At 42.7% G+C, this 17,891-nt stretch overlaps 1 long non-coding RNA gene and 1 pseudogene across 12 annotated transcripts in view; one reads left to right on the top strand and one right to left on the bottom strand.

The window, feature by feature from the left end:
* Window positions 1–17,891, top strand: part of LOC119484709 — a 132,791-nt gene that overhangs the window by 60,181 nt on the left and 54,719 nt on the right. The window contains exon 6 of one of the 12 annotated variants that reach the window (XR_005206095.1): window positions 15,432–15,728. The exons of 10 other annotated variants lie outside the window; for them this stretch is intronic. This is a non-coding gene — a long non-coding RNA (uncharacterized LOC119484709). Of the gene's footprint in view, window positions 1–1,255; window positions 1,797–15,431; window positions 15,729–17,891 lie in introns of those variants that run through there. One more of the 12 variants, XR_005206090.1, reaches the window with a different exon arrangement.
* On the bottom strand, window positions 10,837–14,714 carry LOC119484670 (annotated as a pseudogene).

Raw genomic sequence — 17,891 nt, forward strand, 5'->3', positions numbered from 1 at the left:
TGCATCGGTTCGCAGCCGAGTGTGAAGCGGTGGAATGAGGATCAGTACCTTCTAAATCAAAGGCCATGGTTCTCAGCGGGAAATCGGTGGATTGCCTGGGAAACCGGGTGTTGTCTCGCGAATGAGGGGACTATGGAACGTGAGATTGGCCGGAGAATCAGCACAGCGGGGGGCGGTATTGCATTGTGAAAGAGAGCTGAGCCGGGAAGGCAAAGCTCTCGATCTACCTGTCAATCTTCGTTCCTACTCTCACCTATGGTCATGAGAGCTGGGTCATGACCGAAAGAACGAGAATCGCAGGTACAGGCGGGCGAAATGGGTTTTCTCAGGAGGGTGGCTGGCGTCTCCCTTAGAGATAAGGTGAGAAGCTCAGTCATCCTTGAGGGACTCGGAGTAGAGCCGCTGCTCCTTTGAGTTGAAAGGAGCCAGCTGAGGTGGTTCGGGCATCTGGTAAAGATGCCCCCTGGGCGCCTCCCTACGGAGGTGTTCCAGGCACGACCAGCTGGGAGGAGGCCACGGGAAGACCCAGGACTAGGTGGAGAGATTATATCTCCACACTGGCCTGGGAACGCCTCGGGATCCCCAGTCAGAGCTGGTTAATGTGGCCCGGGAAAGGGAAGTTTGGGGTCCCCTGCTGGAGCTGTTGCCCCCGCGACCCGACCCCGGATAAGCGGTTGAAGATGAAATGAGATGAGATGAGATCGGCTCCATTGTCACCAATACCCGAATCCAGCTATTTGAGTCAATATCGGCCCAATATCTGATCTGGTATCGGTATCGGTGCGTCCCCTAACTGCTACATCACCTACCTGCATGTTACCTCTGCTGACTGCACCTCCTTTTATTCAGATCAACCTGGAAACCTGTAAACTCTAGTGGAATTTTAAAGACTTTGCTGCTTCTTCTTCTGCAAAATTTAGAAAATTTCTTCATTGTAAAAATCATTTGACAAAAGATGATTATTTAACCATTGAAACGTTCCCATTTCTGCCTCTTCATCATCACATTCTTTCATTAGTATATCACAAGAACTCCACTTCACATACTTTAAAAAATGTTTTAAACAGTTTCAACAATCTGCGGGAGCTCGGTGGTCCTGTGTCGCGGCTGTGTTAAAGACTTTTTCATTTTAGTTAAATTCCGCCCCAGAGAACATGGAAGTGATTACGGGCCCTGGGTAAGAGGAGACCTTTGGTCCACAGGCAAATGAATGGCAATTAAAGCTAATTCAATTAAACATTGTATTGCATTTCAGAGAGGAAGAGAGCCATCCACAGCTTTATCCACTGTGCTTTTCTCATGAGAATAAGGAACATGAGCTCCCAACCCACACAGTGTGGGAAGCCATTTTGGAGAGAACTACAAAGTGAGTCTGCACTGCGTCTTGATTCAGTTCATTTAGTCTAAAAGCAGTGATGTAAACACTTCTATCAGTCTCAAAGGTGAGTTCCACTAAACTGGGCATTTAGAGCTATTTTGAAATTCAATTCTCTTTTTTAATTCAATCTGAACCTGAAGATGTTTGAGATCATTCAAGACCAGAACAAATCAGTTAACATCTGTCAGAACAAGTCAAGATGCAAGTCTCACAGATCTGAATGTTAACCATTAAATGTTCATAGACGTAATGCTTAAATGTGCAAGCTGCGTGGCTATGTAAAGCCTGTCTTCATTTGTTATAGTTTCAAGAATTTACCAGATTAAACTTAAAGAATACAGGCCTTTACACACCAGGAGCATGACAAATACAAGACATGCAAATGTGACTATTTATACCAGCAATGATGCAAATTTGCAAGTTTGGAGCATTATTTAGCCTCCTTCCTGACAAGCTAGTATGACATGGTTGGTACCAATGGATTCCTGAGCCACTACAATCATAAATGTGTTAAAGAAATCCTTGGTGTAAAAACGAATTTGCGTTAATACGTTATTATCGCATAAAACACAGACTTTCGCTCAGGAGACCAGAAGTCAAATTGATTCATTTGTCACATAACTTCCGGTGTTATTTCAACTCAAACAGCGATCTTTTCTTAAACCTGACTAAGTAGTTTGTTGCCTAAGCCTAAGGAAGGTGTTTCCTTTGAAAATGGAAGTTTATTTTGAAAAGGCTGTATGCATGCAACGAGCATTGACATTGTATGGTGCTGGACTTTTGTAGGAAATCTTTTCCTAAACCTAACTAAATAGTTTTATTTTGAAAAGCCTGGAGCAGAAATTGATACGTGTGTCACGTGTTGTTGGACATTTGTAGGTAAAAGCACGAAAAAAGACGTCACAAAAAAAGGGAAATTTCTGTCCACAAATCAAATGGATTCAATGTCATGACTATTTCACCAACTGCTGTGAGACTGTGTTGTCATTTTCTGTGTCCAACCAGCATTGAATGTTGTTGTTTTAACCATGACCATCGCCGTCCCCTAACCTTAACAAAGCCCTCATTGTAACCCAAAACCATGATGTAATTTGAAAACCAAATAAAAGGAGAGTGGTCACTTCAGGTCAAACTTCACCTCCTTACCTTCATGATAGAATGACAACCGGCAAAAAAAAATGCCTGCCACGGCCCTTAGGGGCCAAATTTGTGGTGCCCCGATATCTATATTTATTTTTATAACATATAACCTACATCTGTGTCAAATTTGTTGCTTTTATTGCAAAATGCACTATTGATGTGCTTAACTGCGCTTAGCATTGGTTTTAAATTGGAAATATTGCCAAATAGGCACTTCTGTTTTTCGCTTCGACACCAAATCCTCCGCCATCGTCTTGTCTGTCAACTCTCTCTTGTCCCGTGTGTGAAATCTGACTCCTGCTGGTCCTGAGCTGAGACTCCTTACAAAGCAGAGGCTTTCACTTTCAGTTTGTAGCGTCAGTCATCCGATTATGTGTTGCTAACACGGCGCTGATACGCGGTAAATTAGCTGAATGGGTTTTATTTCTGTAAAAAAGCAAAATGACGGTGGGTACGTAATCGGTGTATGCCCAACCACCGTGTAACACCGACTACCGCGGCAAGCCTATTGTCTAGTAAAGCAGACTTGCCCAAAAATATCTTAAATAAATGGTTTTGGAAGCCCAGAAAAATGTTTTTTTGCTGATAGAGGCGTCAGATCAGAAAACGCTTCTATGAGTCGCTCTAGAAGGTACTGACAGTTGTTTGATTTTGGAGGACTTGTTGGAGGATTCACAGGATCAAGATGAATCACCAGGATATAAAACGTCAGTTCAGGATCCCCTTTAAAGATTAGAAATGCATTCCAGGAAATGGACCGTAGATCTGTGTTGTGAATTAGTGCCAAAAGGTTTAGTGCATTCGTAAATGATTTTAAACACTGTGAAGTATGCGGTTCCCTTTTAACCGAGGACGTCCAAACTCTTTGTGCCAGAATTTGATCTTCAAATGGCCAAAAGACACGAAGCGGCTTTCAGTGTGCTAACAGCTGTAGTACCTCTTATCTCTCTCTCACTGGCCTTTCTACGTTACACAGGTATGTCAGCACTGATAGCAAGATATACTGCTGCACAAACGGGTCGCACATGGAATTCATGGCTGTAATATGGTAGGTTAGGTACAGTGTATGTATGCACACACACACTGAACCGGGGGAGTTGGAGGGTCCGTTTAAACCATTATCAAGTCCAACAATCTGTCTGCAGTTGGATTTCACCCCATTCACTCTTTCTTCTGCACAATCCATCCACCCCCACCAGCAAGCCCTTGACTGCTTTCATTACAACCAGATTGTTCAAATAAATCACCCCCCCCCGACCGCCGCCAACCAACTCCCCTGCTTTCTTTTCCTCTCTGTCTCTTTCTTTTCTCTCAGCACCCTGCAGCAGGTCTCTAAACGAGAAGCACATTTCAGGGCTAATGAGGGTGATGGGCTGTGAAGTTGGGATTTGTTTAATTTCGTGACTCTTTGCTGCTCCTCCAGTGTATGTTGTGTATGTAATGACTGTCTATATGACCTGAGGCCTGTACTACGAAGGCGAGGTCAACATACCCAGGGTATCCTTCTCGTTATCTGGCTTAACTAACCCTAACAAACGGGATCCCGCTAAAGCTGGGCATACACTGTACGATTTTAGAGATATAGTTGTGTACTTCCTACTCCTACTGTACGAGTAGATCGTTTGTGTTGTAAAGCCAAAGCTCCCGATTTTATGTGCTCACACTGTTACGGTCCCGATCATCAGCCACGACCTGATTGCTCACACTGTACGTGTGAAATAGAAAAAAACACGGCCGGTCGGCTCTGCAGGCCGTTCTGGCTGTTGACAGTTGTCAATAAGGTTAGTTTGAAAAGCTCCGAGGCAGGTAAAGTTAGTTTGCTAGCAGAGGTCTGTACGGGCATGGATGTATTAAAAGAACTGGATACAGCGTTGGAGGCGGGGCCCCGGTCATTCCTATGAGAGTTGCTCATTGGCACCTGAAGCCTAAATGGCTCGACTTCCGTCTGGAAAAGTACCCGGATCTTGGTGGAGTAGCGTCTGAGATGATTGTAGTAGCGTCCGCTCGGTCACACGACTCGGTCACGAGGTCCCAACGTCACGCTGTCACGGCTTGCGCTCCAGCCTCGGTCTGGGTCTCATTCACATGAACGGAGGAAGGGAAATAACTTTTAGCTATTAGTGTGTTTTACAACTTTAAGAACTTAAAGGGACTGTTTGTAACTTCTTACACGTATAAATCATTGCGGGTCGGTGTCCCATGCGCGCTCGCGTGTGGCTACGCTGTTCAGACTCAGTCTCCAACACAAACTACATGGAAGCACCAAAACCGCAAAGTTATATCTAGTGAAGCCCGTCTGTTAAACAGTGTTGGCCGCGGTCGGAGGACGCGGGGGAGACCGTAGCTTTGGTCTCCAGGACCGGAGTCTCTGTTGTACTCTGCTTCAGAGCAGTTGCAAAACAAACCGCAGCAAGCCGAATCAAGGAAAGCAGAAAACGCTGGAGGGTCCGCGTGGATACGACCTGCACCCTCACATGTTAAATCCAAAGTGGTAAACACTAAACATCCAGTAAAGTATGGAAACACTTTGGGTTTCACAACATTGCAGGAAAAGCAGAGCTAGACATCACGGCCAAAGCTGCACGCTAACTCTGTCATGGACAGGAAACCACGTGTTTAAAACTGCAACCGTAATCCAGGAGAAAACGTAATTGAGAATGCACTTTAGTTGTATAGTTGTATGTAATTTTGTAGGAGACAGGGTATGATCAACCCTGCGGGGATTCAGTGTTGTGCTCGAGGTTTATTTGACAGTAAAGAATGAGCCGTGGGAACTAGATTCTCACTCATTTCTTTCATCCAAGGAAACAAACATTCTTCAAGTGGCTCAATTTCAGTTCCCTTTTCTATCAATCTGCACTATTATGACCTTTTATTAGCTTTAATTTGACTTCTGTGTACACTACAAACACCTAAAAAACCTGTTTCTTTCCTTACTGCCACGGTTATAGTCTGCCATCCGAGGTCACACCCTTCAAAAGTGGTTCTTGTTTTAGAAAACGCTCAAAACAACCAAACAGAAATGTTTAGCTCCCAGTAATTTTCTGTGGAATTCACGAGGATAATCTAAAAACGCCGCCCTCTGAGCCACAGTGGCTGCTGTCAATCCTGCAGCTCTTTAGAAGAATCCCCTAAATGTTAATCTCCTTTTCATTAGAAGCTAAAGGGTATAATCTGTTCAGTAAATATATAATTAGGTATTTGTGTTGCTGTAATGAATTTCTACTGGTTTTCTGGCAAACTGTGACGGATTCAGAGCTCCGTATATAGAGTTGTGTTTTATTTATTCTGCGTCTATCTGACTGAGAGGGCTTCATAGAGAAAGCTCTAATCCTTTTAACTGGGTCCAGATAGCCTACAAATACTATACTAGTGTTGACAGCAGGCCCGGTATTTCATCATTTTAGGGTTCAGGCCATTTGGCCTTTGGTGTTGTCAATTTTTTGAGGGCACAAAAGCCAAATGCCATCAAATAAAACAATGATTTTAAGTCCACGAAAATAATTAATTTAACTTAAGAGCTAGGACTGATTTTGATTTTAATACATAATATCAGTGAAATATACAGTATATATATATATATATATATTTTTTTTTTAAACTGTTTATTTCACAAAATAATGTCAAAAGATTAAATAATTAATCGCGAATATTTGCATGATTGTCCATGATTAATTGCAATTAATCTCACATTTTTTATCTGTTCAAAATGTACCTTAAAGGGAGATTTGTCAAGTATTTAATACTCTTATCAAGATGGGAGTGGGAAAATATGCTGCTTTATGCAAATGTGTGTATATATTTATTATTGTTAATCAATTAACAACACAAAACAATGACAGATACTGTCCAGAAACCCTCACAGGTACTGCATTTAGTATAAAACAATATGCTCAAATCATAACATGGCAAACTGCAGCCTAACAGGCAAACAACAGCTGTCAGTGTGCTGACTTGACTATGACTTGCCCCCAAACTGCATGTGATTATCATAAAGTGGGCATGTCTGTAAAGGGGAGACTCGTGGGTACCCATGGAACCCATTTTCATTCACATATCTTGAGGTCAGAGGTCAAGGGACCCCTTTGAAAATGGCCATGATAGTTTTTCCTCACCAAAATGTATAGTAAGTTTGGAGCGTTATTTAACCTCCTTCACGACAAGCTAGTATGACATGGTGGTACCGATGGATTCTTTAGGTTTTCTTCACTCTAGCTTTAAAACTGAGTCCGCTACAACCTTAAAATAGGAAGTTGTGTTAATGCATTAAAGAAATTAGTGACGTTAAACAAATTTACATTAACAAACATGGGAGTCATGTTGACGGGAATATTAAATACTTGACAAATCTCCCTTTAAGGTACATTTTGAACAGATGAAGAATGTGTGATTAATTTGCGATTAACTATAGATGCAATTAAATATTCAAATCGATTGACAGCCCTAATAGAAAGTAAATGTAAAAATAGAAACTAGTACACTTCTTAGAACAGCTTGCATTCAACGGGCGTTGTCCTGTAGGGAGACGCCACCGCAGTAATGCCGACTTGTTTACTTCAGGTACTTCCCGGATTCATGTATACTAAGTAAGAAAGGACTGTACAACAGGTGTAATTAATAACATAATGGCTGCATGCCGTTCGTGTAGCTATTAAAGTAATTACGTGCTTTTCCTGTAAGCAAATAAAAGGCCCATTAAAAAAGTGATCCGTCCAAGTCTGTCTCTTTTAACCTTCAGCTCCAGTGTGGTCTGCAGCGCCGTTATTTTACGTCAGAGCAGACATATCTGAACAGTGAAGTCACTATTGTTTCTATTGTTTTCCATGGAAACTGAACCAGAACAGCCCTTTTGTTTATAGCTGAATTAATAATCCAAATATTCATGTCGCCCCATATTTACCAAATGTTCAGAAGATAGTTTTCTACCCTTAAAAGTACATGCATGTTGTATTCCTCACTGTGAGGGTGGACTTTTATCCTGTTTCTATTTTTTTTCTTTGCTAAGATGTCAACATGCTGAGTCAACCAGAAAAACAGCCCGTAGCTATAAAAGCAGCAGAGTTAAGTAACGTCTGTTATTTGGAAACTGAGTGTTATTTTGTAATATTTTCCACTGGCATCTGTTGTTGGCTATTAGCGGAAAATTCAGCAAAACGACCTTCATCCTCAAACCAAGACGACGTCACAAAGTAATGATGTTGTGGTTGAGGTAGTGGGAATGTGTGTAATGAGGTACTGAGAGATACAGGCTGCTTTTGTTGTTACTTGAAATCCTCTAAACAAATGTTTTTTGTCTTTAACTTTAACAGAACTGACTTGCAGCCTCGAATTCCTCAAATCCACAAGGAGGAGAAAACATGTACGTTAGTGGCACAAACTCACAGGCAGATTTAACATTAAATCTTTTTAATACTGTTCTTTTTCTCAGCATCGCTTTTCAGGAGAACACAAAAAAACTTTTGACTTAATTGACAAACAAAACAATAACAACAAAAAGGCGTCCCTATATAAAAAGGGAAGCTTCTGTAACACGCTTGTTGAAAATATTTCAAACATTTCCTCTCATTGTCCAGAGTCTTCCAGTTGATATATCGGGGGATATATGAGCATCTGGGTCTGTGTTTGTACTGGAATATTGACAGAATGAGGAAAGTAGAGAAGCCAGAGGATGGTGAGTTGATGTTGGACAGTGCCGGAGTGTACTATAGTGCACGGACTCAATTATAAAGCAGACACACGTACACCTGAACAAACTAACTGATAAAACCCAGTCATCAAGCTTTCTGCCGTTACTGTAGAGACCAAGAACCTGTTTACATAAAATCTCATGTTTCTTCACTTTCCGTTTTGTCTTGTGGGGCAAAATAATATCAGCATGTAATATGATACTCAGCCTGATTGCACGAAAGGGCGTGTAAATGCCACGATAATGCGCGAGGCGTTTTAGCGTGCATTAAGTACGCCTTTCTTGATTTCCGCGTGTCATTTGTACGCCATGTATCATGGTTGTTACGTTGTTTCCGTTTGTGTTTTACTTAGTTTACTTACTTATTTTAAGCCCAACCATGATGTTTTCCCTTAACCTAACTAAGTGGTTTTCTTGCCTTAACCTAACTGCGGACGTTTGCGTGGCGTACAAATGACTTGAAATTGCTAAAATGTGTCCTCGTGACACGCTTGAATGTTCTTGTAATATCATACCTATTTATACGCCTTCCCATGAGATGCGGTTAGAGAAAATCAGCCCGTTCACTTGAAAAGGCATATGAATGCCACGATAATGCGCAAGGCGTTTAGCATGCAACAAGTACACCTTCTTGATTTCCGCATGTCATTTGTACACCATGTATCCTGTACTGACTGCAACGTAAACGCATCTACGTATAAATGCTACGATAAGAGTTAGTGATGTAATATAAAAGAGAAAGAGACCACTTCAACAAACAACAGACTTTTAACCAGGAGACTCGTGTTCGAGACCGTTGTTACTTGTTTTGCAAGTTACATTAGTGACGTCAGTGACGTGTTTTTCTGTGGTTGTTTTTGTATATTTTACTAGTTTACTGACTTATTTTAAGCCACCCGTGACATTTTCCCTCATCTTATCTAAGTGGTTTTCTTGCTGCAGACGTTTGCGTGGCGTACAAATGACACGTGAAAACAGTAAAAGGCGTACTCATGAATGTGTGTGTAATATCGTGGTATTTATACGGCTTCCTGTGAGACCGGGTTGTGACACAACAAGATGTCAGTAAGGCTCTGCACAAATGTTGCTGAGGCACGTCTCTGTAAACCTATTATACTTTGCCATTTAGGGTTCTTTCTCATGAAAGGAAAAGACATAAAAAAGGAAAAGTAAAAGCTTGTGACATTCCCAGAACCAGACAGGAAACGGAGAACAAATACATCAGAACGGTGCACTTAGCCTGCGCATTTCACAGTCTGGTCGGCTGTAAACAGTCTCCAAACACACAACACCGATAATCCTTGTTGACCAGAATACACTGGATGGTTAGAACGAAGCACAGAGAGCCATTGAGAGGGTGTGTGACACTGTCTAGACTATATCATCAGAAATGGTTCGGCCAGCAGCGCCAAGAGGCTGAAAACTCACTGACACTCACAGCAAATTCCCTTCAAGTTCTTTGAACTGGCTTTCTGTTCTCGGCACGCGTTGCTGCTTTATAGGAGTGGGTTCTGTGGCAAAAAGGCCTTTGAACACAATGTTGGGAGCTCTGGCAGTCAAAAACAGCCTGTGGCTTGTCCTGGAGTAGCGTTGGCAGAGAAAATAAAGTGTCTGACACTTGATAGTTACATTCACTTGGTGAGTTCCTCAGACACATTTTGGGGAACTCATACAAAAGCATTCTGTGCATGATGTAAAGATGATTATGTTTTAATTTAACATTAAACCCCCTGAAACCCACGATCTTGACAGACTTTAGCGTATTTCAGATACTGTAGGTTCAGTTTTAGAGCTAGATTGAAGGTGCAGATATCATATGAAACTAGAAAACCGAAGGAATCCAATGGTCACGCTAGCTTGTCGGAAATGAGGCTAAATAACGCTACAAAGTTTGACTAAATTTTGGCGAAGACAAACTGTCATGGCCATTTTCAAAGTGGTCCCTTGACCTCTGACCTCAAGATATGTGAATAAAAATGGGTTCTATGAGTACCCACGAGTCTCCCCTTTACAGACATGCCCACTTTATGATAATCACATGCAGTTTTTTGATATATAAATGTGTTTTTTTCGCCTATTCTAAAATGGTGTATTTGAATATTTCTGCATGCTGGGGTCCCTAAACAGTCTTGAATTACATTAATTGGATATCACTGTAAAGCTGAAACTCTTGTGGATCCAATGAGCACAAAGGATGGATGGCTTTCCTAGCTAGACTGACAATAAGGAGGTTTCTAGGCAGTTTCCAGAACAGAAGTGCTCGCCATCTAATCGCCGAAAAATGCAATTCTTGCAGAAATCTCCAAATGTCAAAAGTTTTTGATCCCAAATCACAGCATGGTTTTTTCTATGGTGTTCCTCAAGGTCTTGGTGTCTTAATGTGGTATTATGGAGGGATTATTGATCATTTTTATCAATTCTCGAGTGTTAAAAAAAGGTTAAATTTAGCTTTACCATCATATATTTCTATCAGTGTTCTAATCACTTATACACTTTCAACATTTATTTTAATTTATTAATTCAGTAATTAGTTAATTAATTCATGTTTATTTCCGATTTATGACTAAAAGAACTTGACACACAGTGCTGAGCTGCATCTCAAATTAATCTTCAGATTCCCAGCTTTCAGATGATGTTCACCACTTCTATGTGACATATACTGTTAACCTTCTATCTCCCCCCTAAAGACCCCCTGTACCCCCCTAAAAAAACAAAAACAGGTTTATTGTGGGTTTCAGAGGGTTAAAATAAAACTTTTTAGTAGATATCTGATTGTTGTCGGTTGCTTTTAGTGCTTTTAGCTCAAGAACTTTACTTAGTATTTACTCTGCAGTCACTGTAAGTAGCTCTGGAAAGTTTTATTCTACATCCACACTAATACGTTTTTGAACCGTGTTTTAAAACGAAAACGCCAAAAGGGTTAGAATTAACTTTGATGAACTGAAAACACACTGTGGAAGGGTTAAAGTTGTAAGACGAAAACACGTACAACTCCCAGAGTGGATAACGCCGTTGTAGCGACCTCAAACTAGCGATTGAGACCATAAACTCATGTTTACAATGTTTACTGAGGTAATAAATCAAGTGAGAAGTAGGCTCATTTTCTCATAGACTTCTGTACAATCAGACTTCTTTTTGCAACCAGAGGAAGTTTTAGGAGTTCTAAAATGCCGGAGTAGTGTGGACGCTAGGCATGAACGCAGCAGAAGTTAAGCGTATTAAAATGAAAACGTATTAGTGTGGATGTAGCCTTAGCTCCATGCAACCCAAAATGCAAATAGAAAATTATAGAATCCATGAGCAGGCATTTTTCAAGGGAGAACAATCATTAATGTTTCAACTCGCAGCCATATTAATACTGAAAGGACATCAACAGCAAAAAAAACACATTAAAAATACAAAAAAAAACACATGACAAAAACAGAATATCATGATATAAGCTAGACAAAAACAGCCTTCCCGTCACGGCACAGAACAATGCAGGCAAAGTCCATTCTCAATGGCTCTTCATTCAGTCCATTTATCTTTCACAGCAAATTCATCTCCCACGAAGTTCATAGATTCGGGATGTTGTTGGAGAGAATTATGGTAGATCTGTTGACACTGAAGAACAGATTTGATAATGTCAACAGCAAAAAACTGTCATTTGCAAAGTGTTTTTTCTTTATGTGACCATCATCAGCCTTGTGGCAGGTTCGTGACTGGGACACTGGAAAGGAAAAGAAATATTTCTTTTCAGTGCAAGTTCTTTTTATAATCCCCATGGAGCAGCTGGAGTCGGTCGAAAATCCATTTTGTACCGGGACGTGTGGTCATCACACATCTGCAACACTGTTTTCATCTCAACCACTTCCTCCAGTTGTGTAGCCCAAATACTGGGGCACTGTTCTCCATACTGTATCTCCCAAATCCAGCAACAGGATTACAGCTCATTCACATAAGTTTCTTTTATATAAACAAAGATTTAAAAGCCACTGGTTGTGTCGATGCAAAAAGGCACTTCCGTTTTCAGTCTGCTACTAAGACCCTTCTAGTCGATTGCACTTATTTTAATCACTTGGTTAGGTTTCACCTCCATCAAACTCTGCTAGATGACTTTAAACCACATCCTGATCACAGTCCCACAGTGGTTTAGCACATTTCCAATATGCTGTAATTCATCATTCAGTATCTCTAAAATAGACAATCCAGTCCGTAGTGTTATCATTGGACAACGAAGGATAGTAAGTGCCACTTTTCGAATTGTGGATATCTGAAATTGGAATGGAAATTCGATTTTTAACCACTACACGTAAGCAGGATCTCTCAAGTCCTGATGGGCCCACTCCATCCAAAACCTTTACAAGTCTTTTGTATTTTATTGCATCTTAGAAATAAGATGGCTTTAAGGATGCTATATTGTTATTTGATGGGCAGTGTCCTTGCATCAAGGGTACTTCATAGTCCAAACCCCCATTTTGTTGCAAGGAAGGAGGCGGCTGAGGAGTGTGGCAGCGGTCAATCTCAGGCTGTTTGTGGGGTAGAGTACCATTTCCCCCGTTCTCCAGGCAGGCCTTTATCCCCTCCAGTTCCATGGGATCAGGATCTGCTGGGCCCAGCTCAAGCTCCATTCCTGCCTTGGCCTGCCTCCTCTTTCGGACACAGATGATTGTCCCAGCCACCACGGCCAACCCTAGAACCAGTGCCAGTGCAGCCAGGGCGGGGATGAGCGTATAGGTCAGCGGGCTCTGTGTCTCCACCCTGGACTCTGAGGATGACAGCGGAACCCCTTCGGTCCGAGCCTCTGTACACGACCCTGTTTCTACAGAGCTGTTGGCTCTAGAGTTGACTCTTTCACCCAGGGGACTGGCACAGACTGAGTAGGTACAGTTGGGTCTCAAACCGCGCAAAGTGTACTCAGGATAGGATGCCGGTACACTGAGGATAATGGGGCGGCGGTCAGGCCCTGAGAGGTTACGGTAGGTCAACCTGATTGCCACGGATGTGTGGCCGTCTCTCGATGAACTGGTGCAGGTCAAGAAGGATAGATGTGGAGGTGACCTGTCGTGAGCTGATAGCATCGAGGTCAGCGGGCACCGCAGGGGCAACTGGCAAAGCTTCTGTTGCTGAAGGTTTCGGAGGCTCAGGAACCTCATCCACGTTTTCGCAGTAGAGGCCAGAGGTTCCCGACGGACACAGACAGCTGAGTTGACCCAACGGGTCAAAATTACAAGTGCCCCATTGAGGCAGATGTTTGGTGGGCAGATGTGCTCCCCTAGCTCCCCGCTGGTGGAGCTTGGCGAGACTGGAGGTTCTGGTGAAAGGGGGCTGTCGGTTTTTGAGGAGATGGTTTCATCCCTGGGTGGAGGGGGAGGAGGGATAGCGTTGGTATGGATGGTCTCTGGAGATGTGGTGGGACATCTGGGAACAGGAGTACTTCCAATGGGGGAACCAATCAGCACCGTTGTGGTAGGTGGACACCCAAAATCTTTGTGCTCCAGCGCTGAAAGCATCTTCCCCAGCATTAACTAGAGGGAAGTGACATCTGGTTTCCTCAGTCCTCCCAAGACTCACATCCTCATCCTTCAGCCAGACAGGGGAACACGCTAATGGACACAAGCAGTTAAATGGGTTCTCAGCTGCTGTCAGGTGCAGCAACCTGGGGAAGGTCTGGAAGAAACTCTGGGAAATCCTGGAGGTTAAGACCACTGAGATCCAGTTCTTGAAGTCCACTCAGTTTCTGGAAGTCCTCCACCCTGAGCTCACCCAATGGGTTGGCAGCCAGGCTGAGCTTGATCAGCCCCTTGAGGGAGTCCTGCTTTAGGGCCTGGGGCACCTCAGTTAACTGGTTTGTGGAGATGTCGAGATCATGGAGGTTCCCCAGGGAGGCTATGAGATCCTCATCCAAAGAGGTAAGCCCCAGAGAGGCCACCTTAAGGGCCCTCCAGGTGGGGGGTCTGGAGGTCTGCAGGTCCCAGGGTTGGGATGTTGTTGTGGCTAAGGTCCAGAAAGCAGAAGCCTGGTGGAAATGAAGGGATGGCAGAGAGGCAAGCTGGTTTCCTTGGAAGCTTGAGTTCCAGTAGCATCTCTAAACCTTCAAAGCTTCCGAATGGATGCTCTGAATGCGGTTTGCATGGAGATACAGCCTCTCCAGCTGGACCAAACCAGAAAACTGTCTTTGGAAATGTGGGTAATGTGGTTAGAGGACAAATCTAAGTTCTTCAGTTTTGACAGCATCTCAAACACCCCCGTCTGGGATCTCCGCCAACTCATTCTGGCTCAGATCTAGCAACTCCAACTCCCCCAGGCCTTGAAGTCATCTTGGGACAAAGTGTCGATGCCGTTCTGGAAGATGTACAGATGTTGGGTGGTGGTGGAGACACGAGGCACAATGTTGGAGCGTCGCTGGATGCAGAATATCTGGTCCTGGACCTGGCAGGAAACAGTCGGCTGGGCAGTCAGAGGATAACACCAGACCAGATGAGAGGAAGAAGAGCAGGAAGTAAAGCAGCATGGGTGACGTTAGGCCTTAACTCTGAAAGACAAAAGATGGAAGGGGAGAAGAAATGGTTGGAGTTAATCATACTCGCTTACTAAGCTGTCACGAGTAAAAAAGTGAGGTTTTACAGTAACAAATTTAGACATAAAATAGAGTGTAATAGATTTAACATAATTACTGAGGAATAAATGAAAGTAGCACTGCAACTAACGATTAGTTTCATTGTTGATTCATCTGTTGATTATTATCTGATTAAAGATTAAGATTAAAGGATTACTTGTTTGGTCTATAAAATGTGGATCAGTGTTCCTAAAGCCAAGATGACGTCCTCAAATGTCTTGTTTTGTCCACAACTCAAAGATATTCTGTTTGCTGTCATAGAGGAGTAAAGAAACCAGAAAATATTCACATTTAAGAAGTAGGAATCAAAGAATTGAACTTTTGTTTCTTAAGGAATTACTCAAACCGATTATCAAAATAGTTGGCGATCAATTAATTGATAAATCGTTGCAGCTCTAAATGAAAGTTATGTAAGATTTGTTTTTCTAATCTAATTCCTGAAGCCTGTATTGCTCATAAATAAATGCCAGAGGATTTTGTCTTTATCCCAAAATGTACAACACAGTGGATAGAAGCACACTTTACCCAATCAACAAACCTCAGTTTTCTACACACACACATATAAACAAACAGTAACACTGGCTGCTCCATCACAATGAATTTGCTGTTTGTATATCCTTGATGAACAGACACCCCAGGGATCAGGACCCACAGGCCGAGGCGGCGGGTTGACACGGCCCACCCAGGGTGACCCCTCCTGGGGTAAGTGAGGAACCCCGCAGCCTCTTCCCTGTGTTTATGACACGGTCCTCAGCCCGTGAAACCGAGTCGCAGTAACACAGCTCGACACTCGCAGCACCACGCAGCTTCTACATACAGACATATCCGAGGTGAATACGTGTGCTGAGAGTGTGTTGACACACACAGGATCGCAGGAAATTGGAAGGAAATGTGTGTTTTAGAGAGGGAGAAAGGAGTTTTGAGTTTCAGAGACTTTGTTTCCTGCATTCTGGTGACTTTAAAAGAGTGAATCTCTGGTATAACTAACATTCATCAGTTGTTATGTATTTTTGCTCCTGCTTGAGTATTTCTTTCTCTTAGTTCTCTCCATTTTCTCTCTCCTTCTTTCACTAACTGAAGGTCCTTTCAGACACAACGCAACAACGGCACCACTGCACTCTGAAACCTATTATTTCCGGTGCCTTGCGCCGCGCCATGACGACCTTTCACTGCATCGATCAAAGCCAACTTCGGGCGCTGCACGATGTGGCATGAGCTAAACTGCGCTGTGTCACGAGCATAGACTGCTCTCTCTTCTGCGGGAACAACGACAGTGGTGTGGCTCTACTGTCGTCCGGGTGGAAATAGTAGGGATTATACACACTGTTCAGTTCCAGAAACAGGCTAAGATAACGAAAAGGAAAAAAAAGTGGTAAATTGCCATAAATCTGGAGAAATACGGGAGAATTGTCACCCCGGGAGGAAACCGGGAGAGGGCCAGGATAAACGGGAGTCTCCCGGAAAAATCAGGAGGGTTGGCAAGTATTGTTTAGATCACACCGTGAATGTGTCACCAGAATTTTTTTTTGGCATTGCACATTTCTCCAAAGCACAGGATACGTTGAAATGTGGATGATTCTGAATCAAAACTACTTTTTCATATCAAGTCTCGTATCACGCTTGCAGAAATGCACAATGAAGGTTAACGTTGTGAAACGATTTGGTAGATTTAGGCAACAAATTACTTGGTTAAGGTTGGAAAAAGATCATTGGTTGTGTTCAATAATAACGTAAATAAATATAATTTTCAAACACCATCTCTACCATGAAGGTTAAGACAGAAGTTCAGAAGAAATCAGGGAAATGTTTTTATAAATAGTTTTCGTAGTGGATCATTTGTCTCACGTGCATTCGGCTGCATCCTTGGCTTTTTGACTATTGCCAATATTTCCCTGACCACTTGTCATAAAATGCAGAACATATCTCTGCATCAGCCCTTTCCTTCCTTTCCCTTTCTTCCCTCTGACCTTGTCTGGGTTAGTAAACTCCTGCCCTTTCCAGGACTCGCTGAGGAGAAACCTAAGATGTTTTATTAAAGTCAGGAGTGCACCTCCGTCCCCTTTCTGCCCTCCGTCTCCTCCATTTATCCCCCTCTCCTCATAACACACGAGGTCAGAGCCCGTCAGCTGGCAGGAATTTGCAATATTCTCTCAAAATCTGTCTTTATTAGGTATAAAGGGAAGAAAGGGAAAGGAAGGAAAGGAAATGGGGGAAGAGGGAGGGAAACAGAGAGGTTACAAAAGTGACTATTGACAGAGAGAGCATTGATATCTTACACAAGAAATACAAGTGTTTTGGTGTTTTAAGAACCAAAATTGGGACGTCAACAGCAGCTAATATAAACCAGAAGCTGTCCTGTCTTGTGGTCGGGCTTCAGTGGCACACTAAGAGAAATCAAACCTCTAACTTGTCAGTCACATGACAGACTCAACAATAAGCCAAACGTGCCACGCTTTCATTGGTTGAAAAGTAACTACTGACACTGATTACAGGTTTTGAGTGTGTAGAATAAATCTCTCTCCATCTGCCTTGTTGTTGTAAACCACAGAGTGATGTCTGATCTTTTAGAAACCGGCTTCAGAGTACATTTTGTTTCCGTTGAGACTTGTTGGTGCTGTCAGTGTTTCTCTGTGTGGGCCAAAAATTGATGGGAACGTGTTTAGGTGGTAATTGGCACCGATAGATAAATCCTGCTAATATCAGGCTAGTCTCATACACCGTTCGTAGCTATACCTACAGAGAGTAATGCACTGTAATTCATATATATCCCATACAGTCAATTTGTATGTAAACTAAGTAATTGTGGACCAGGAAGTATAAAGAGTGACAAAGTCTGCGTAGGGAGGAGGTCGGGGGGATGGGTGGGTCAAAAAACACCGGATTGTCACCCATGAGACCGCTGTTCATGTCACATGTGAGTCGCGTAACTTCCGCACTGAAGTTACGCCACTTCCGGAGTTATTTGAACCCAAACCACCATCTTTTCTTAATCGCAACTAAGTAGTTTCCTGTGAAAACGGAAGTTATTTTGAAAAGACTGTATGCATGTAACAAGCGGAAATGGACACATGTTGCTGGACATTTGTAGG

Source organism: Sebastes umbrosus, chromosome 3 (assembly GCF_015220745.1).
Source record: "Sebastes umbrosus isolate fSebUmb1 chromosome 3, fSebUmb1.pri, whole genome shotgun sequence".
In the NCBI taxonomy this organism is placed as follows: domain Eukaryota; kingdom Metazoa; phylum Chordata; class Actinopteri; order Perciformes; family Sebastidae; genus Sebastes; species Sebastes umbrosus.